The 6,000-nt window shown below is 39.4% G+C and overlaps 1 pseudogene across 1 annotated transcript in view; it reads right to left on the bottom strand.

Moving 5' to 3' along the window:
- Positions 1–618: 618 nt before the first annotated feature.
- LOC146567730 (uncharacterized) overlaps positions 619–6,000 on the bottom strand; it is a 30,344-nt pseudogene continuing 24,962 nt past the window's right edge. The window contains exons 5-7 of the transcript XR_014893724.1: positions 4,253–4,354; positions 2,120–2,968; positions 619–1,663 (exon numbers count right to left, since the gene is read on the bottom strand). The product of XR_014893724.1 is annotated as an uncharacterized LOC146567730 (transcript). The remainder of the gene's footprint in view (positions 1,664–2,119; positions 2,969–4,252; positions 4,355–6,000) is intronic.

Raw genomic sequence — 6,000 nt, 5'->3', positions numbered from 1 at the left:
GACTACGTTCTCTGTTGTGGTCCTGCCATGGTCAACTATCATATCGTCATGTCAAGCGTTATATTTTGTTAATATTTGTGGTTTACATTTTAAGAAACATACCTATTACCTACCTCTCTCATCACCTTACACACGCAAAGAATACTGTTCAAAATGTTATTGTTAAAGTATTGTAAATATTAAATATTTTGTACGCAAGCGTAGACAAGTGAGACATTTATTGTTTTTATGTTCAGTCTCAACTGTTACGAAGTTGATGTGCAGTTAATAAGTGCGATAAATATTTATATTGGAAAAAAAAAATCGAGAGAGAATCGTGATCTCAATTCTAAGCAAAAAAAAAATCGTGACTCTCATTTTATGCAAAATGGTGCAGCCCTACGTACAAGTACTGAAAAATTATTTACTAGTACTCACCTATCATGTGACTGGAGAGCGCAAACTCCGCTCTTGTCGTTTTCCATCAAACACTCATTAAAACAGCAACCTGCAGGTATGTTAGCGCACTCATTCCCGGCTATTGACGCCAGAATTAAAGACTGAATAATGGTTGTAGTGAGTCATTTCTCCAACTGCTGGCACAAACTGGTTTTACATGAAAGTACAGCCCAACACAAATTTAGCTTGAATTTTTTTTTATTTTTAATTTATTTTCGGTATCAAGTCACATCAGTCGTTGTTTCAAAGCCTGTTGACCAATTTAGTTCATATTAGAAGCTTCACGAGCAACTGGTGTAAAATTATTTGGACTTTTGGGAGAAAAGCAATTTAAGAGCACAGATTACAAAACAGGAGGATTAAACATGAACATGGAATTCAACTGAGGTAACTTATGAAATGAATAAATAAATAAAAAAACATTCATGTTGAAACAGAGCATCAAAGGTAATCAAAGAAAAATAAAAACTTGACGTACATATTTATAATTTCAGCTTCCTGAGTGTAACATTCAGGATTACTCACTGCAGGTCCGGAAATAAGAGCTACCTCATCAGATCCAAGTGTGACATCAGCTGAACTCTGTGGAGCCTGATCAAGGTTTTTAAGTCTGACCCTCCAAACAGGACTTTGCTGTCTCTTCAGATTCATTGTGATCCAGAGACTCCAGGTCTGCATGATGACGCTGATGATTGCACAGAGCAGATAATGAAGTGAATGTTTTTGCACATTGGTAACAGTGAAACTGTTTATTTGCAGCGTGGTATCGTTTGTGTTTGGAGTATGAACTGAGATTCTTGAAGCTCTTGTCACACTGGTCACAGCTGAAGTTCTCTTCCATGTGTGTACTCTCATGATCGTTACGACTAGTTGAACGCGAGAAGGTTCTGTCACAGTGTCTGCATTTGTATGGTTTCTCTCCTGTGTGGACTTGTTTATGACTTTTAAGGTGACCTGCAGTGGTGAAGGATGACCCACACTGGTCACAGACATGCTTTTTAACCCCACTGTGAATAAGTTCATGTATTTTTAATATACTTGGTATGGGGAAGCCTCTCCCACATTCTTTGCAGTAGCTCATTTTGTCTCCAGTGTGTCTACGTTGATGTAGTTCTAGACTTCGATGATGGCTGAACGTTTTTCCACAAAGGTCACAGCGAAAGTCTTTCCCACCACCACAGTGACGACAGGGTTGAGAAGTGGATCCATCTGTGTCGCTCTGCTTCTAAACAAAGACACAAAGACAGTGTAAGTCAGTCCTTCAACATTTTTATCCTGAACATCACCTGAAATAAAGAGCAGCTCTGCCAATATTCGGTTACCTTTTACTGTTTACATTATAACACTCAACTTACTGGGTGAAAATGTCTCATCATTTGTAGGTAATCTACTTAATGGAAAGACTGATTTTTAAACCTAAGGATGCGCTACTCTGCATGCCACAAGAAAGTAACCCAAAGCTGCTCTCCAATGTATCCACTGGAGTGTGATTGTTAGATAGAAAAGGAAGAATCTTTAAAAACATATTTTTTTCCAACATCAGGAAAGTTTCAGAAGGTTTGTGTGAGGTTTGACTGAATATTCTGTACATTAAGTTTTTATGTCTCGTTTAGCTTTGAAATTAAACTATATTCACATAATACTTCAAAATAAGTGCAAGTCTAAAAAGAAAAATACATACCTCACAGTAACTGCACTTGTAGAGTTTTTTTCTGGTGTGGATCTGTTGGTGTTTTTTCAGGGAACTTGGCTCTTTAAAAGCCTTATCACACAGGTCACATTTATAAGGTCTCTCCTCAGTGTGGCTAAACATGTGGCTTTGTAACTGTGCATCTGTTGTAAACAGTTTGCCACACTGATCACAGCAGTAAACATCATTGCCCGTGTGAATCCGTAGGTGAATATTTCTGTACCCTACATGGCTGAAAGTTTTTCCACAAATGTCACAGCTGTACGCCTTAATTCCAGAGTGGGTAACTTGATGTTTTTTTAAGTTTTGGGACTGGGTAAATGATTTTCCACACAACTTACAGCTGAATGCCTTAATTCCACTGTGAATGAGTTGGTGTGTTTTTAAGCTTGCAGCCTGGCTAAAAGACTTTCCACACAAGTCACAGTTGTATGCTTTAACTCCACTGTGGGTGACTTTGTGTATTTTTAAGCTTTCAAGGTGGGTAAAAGACTTTCCACACAAGTCACATCTGTATGCTTTAACTCCACTGTGGATGAGTTGATGTCTTTTTAGGCTTCCAGGATGGGTAAAAGACTTTTCACACAAGTCACATTTGAACGCTTTAACTCCAACGTGGATGAGTTGATGTGATTTTAAGTCTGCAGCCTGGGTAAAAGGCTTTTCACAGAACTCACAACAGTACGGTTTAACTCCACTGTGGATGAGTTGGTGTCTTTTTAAGTTTGCAGGACAAATAAAATCCTTCCCACACTCCTCACAGCTGTATTTCTTCTCCCCCTTTCTTCTGTGAGGTTTGTCGGCCTCCTGAGAGCGCTGACTTCTCGCTCCGTGTTGGTCCTGCAGTGACAGAGATACAAACAGAGGCAGTGAGTGAAATGCAGTCGTGGAACAAACTGAAACTCCATTAGTGGAATTAAAGTTGTCAACAAACACATTGTAGTTGTTTTACCGCCACCTTCTGGTGATAGTATCACATTGCAATGATGTGCTACAATGAAGAAATATTGATCACTGGAAAAAAGCTGTTACATGTTTAAATCATGCTTTTTATTTGTTTTTGTTTCTAATGTCTCTGTAAAGCACTTTGAATCACCTTGTTGTTGAATTGTGCTATACAAATAAATTTGCCTTACTTCATAAAAAAAAAAAAAACAAAAAAAAAAAAACTGAGTTAAACTGATAATAAAGAAAATGGAAAGAAAACATTATTGAAGAAATTGTTTGTTGGGAAAAAATATTTCCTCTTTGGAAAAGTTTGAGTTGAACTGATGACATTTGTGGAGAAGGGAAATTATTTTACTGCTATTGTTAAATAATTGTCATCAGTACCATTGCATTAAGAATATAATCTGGAGTTTATATTGCATTCAGGGGTTAAACAGTGTGTCTCTCAGAAAGACTAAGTTGCAGGCTGACAGGAAGTTGCAGGTTTGCAGAGTGTGCCTTTTGCAGAACTGAAACCGAAAGCAGAGTCTAAGTGCAGGTTATTTTGAGGAGCATTTGAGGACGAGACACAGACAGTGAAGAGGTGACACAAAGAGCATGTGAGGTCAACACATACACACATATTAGTTAGACTTATTTAGAGGAGAGATTAGTTATGTCTCGACAAGAAAGAGGAACAATTCATTTTAAGATAAGAACGGAAAGTACCAAGCCATGAAAATAGAAGATGATTTTCTAGGTGAAAAGTCATTCTGGTGTTGATCTGATCTATGTATAAAATGTACCGGTGACGCATGAAGGGGCGTCAGTAAACAAACCCTGATGCTATAAAATACCTGTTCATGCTTTGATTAAGTCGAGGACTACTGGCTGTCTGCGTACAGAGTGTCTTCCCACACGTGTGTTCATTAAAATCATTGTTGGACCAAGATCCTCTGGACCAAGAGTGGTTTGTACTCTCCCTCCTCAATTGTGAACCTTAACACATTGTTCCCCCCCCCCCCAATTGTGTGCTGATAAAATATGATCTCCGTATTTTCTTGTAACTTCTGTGGTTTCTGTTTATGAAGTACATTCTGCATGTGTGGAGGAGCCCAGGATGGAAAATATAAAGCTGCTGTTAACAACCAGCTGTGCACAGTTTCAATAACAGTGTAGCTGAGATATTTTTCTCACCTCCTGTGTTGAAGTCATTGTTTCCTCTGTAGTGGCTGAGCTGAGTCCAAATGGCTGAAACTGTTCCTCTGCTGCTCCACCAGACTCTTCTCCTCCTGTTACTCAGCTGGGACACAAAAGTATAGATATGTATTTTATCCCTGACAAGAAGAAGCAGAGCAAATAAACATTACTACACTCAGTGACAACAATACCTATGAAGCTTCAAGGTGAAACCCCAGAAGCAGCTACAAAAAGAAAGTCATCAGCTGCAACAAGAACTTGAAAAAGTCACTGAGCTCCCTGCATACCACCACCTTTACCCAGGGGATGCTGCACCCTGTATATATGGACTTCCATAGATACACACAAAGAAGGAGTCCCACTCAAACAAACTTACACTTGATCCACATGAAACTAAAGTTCCCTTTGATGTAATCTCGCTTTTCACTTATATAGGGCTTTGGAGCGTGATGTCACGGGGGTGGGCGTGGAAAGGATTTTGGCCTGATGCGCCATTTTTGGGGTCAAAGCAAAGTGCAAGCGAAAAAGGAGCGAAGGCACACACAACAGCCATGGTTCGTATTTGCTGGGTGGTTGGCTGCAATGTTCGATCGCACGACCAGCAAGACAATAAGCTTGAAAAGGGTTTATCTTTTCATTCTTTCCCAACCTGGAAGCAACATGAGGCAGCTCGTGTATCGATGTTACCAAACGAAGGCGTCCAGCCTGGATAGCAGCTGTGAGACGAGCTGATATCCAGTTCTCTTCCATCTCCAAATATCTGTTGGTGTGCTCCAGACATTTTCAGTCAGGGTGAAGAGGTGACCCTTCTGGATAAGATGGTGAAGGTTTGCTGCCGTTTTGGTGAACAGTATGGTGGTAAAACCAGATAAAATGAAACTTGCTCCTGTTGAATATTCTTGTGCTGTCTGAATAGCAGTAATTTTTCAAAAGATACAGTAATTAAAGTAATGTTAGTAGTGGGTGATATCATGTAAACTGTCATGATTTTGTGTAAACATTTTGTCATTTGTAAACTATAAATGACATGGATTCTACATTATAGAACATCACATCAGTTACAAAGTGGTTTTAATTTTTTTTTAAAAAGGCAAAAATTATTGTTTCTTTATTCAACGGAATTACAAGCAGTACAACATTTTGCGGCAACGACAGACTTATGGTCGAGTCAAACTATGGAGCCTTACATGAGCCTGACAGTCCATTATGTTACCAGGGACTTCACCATGAAAAGTCGGTGCTTACAAACTGCCTTTTTCCCCGAGGATCACACAGGCGAGACTCTAGCACATGGATTAAAGGAGGGTCTTATCTCTTGGAGTTTGGAGGAGGAAAAAATGGTGTGCATAACAACAGACAGTGGAGACAAACTGACTGAACGCCAACTTTTTTTCCACTCATTAAAAGTTAACGTGAGGGATTCTGGTGGTCAGGGACAAATGCAATCGCATAGCAGGATGCTATACACGGGCCAAACTTCAGTCAGGAGAACAACTGAGATCATTCATCCACAATACGAGGTTAGTTATTAATATACTGCAACAACATGGGAATAGAGCAGCTGCGAGAGAATTCAACATTAATGAATCAGTGTTACGGAAGTAGAGGAAGTGCAGTTTTTGGCTTTCCCCATATTTCTAAAGTGCTTCATCTCTTTGCTATGACTGTCGCCATAATTTGCAGATGATAATGGTTGTAGCCGCTGCGATGCTTTCGACCAAAACAGGCACAGCTTGATGACATCA

The sequence above is a fragment of the Mchenga conophoros genome, linkage group LG9 (assembly GCF_057382185.1).
Source record: "Mchenga conophoros isolate Kocher_MC1m ecotype Shallow Benthic linkage group LG9, M_conophoros_male_GT1.1, whole genome shotgun sequence".
NCBI lineage: Eukaryota > Metazoa > Chordata > Actinopteri > Cichliformes > Cichlidae > Mchenga > Mchenga conophoros.
Note: the sequence above shows the minus strand (reverse complement) of the source record. Positions and strands in the feature narration are given on the sequence as shown.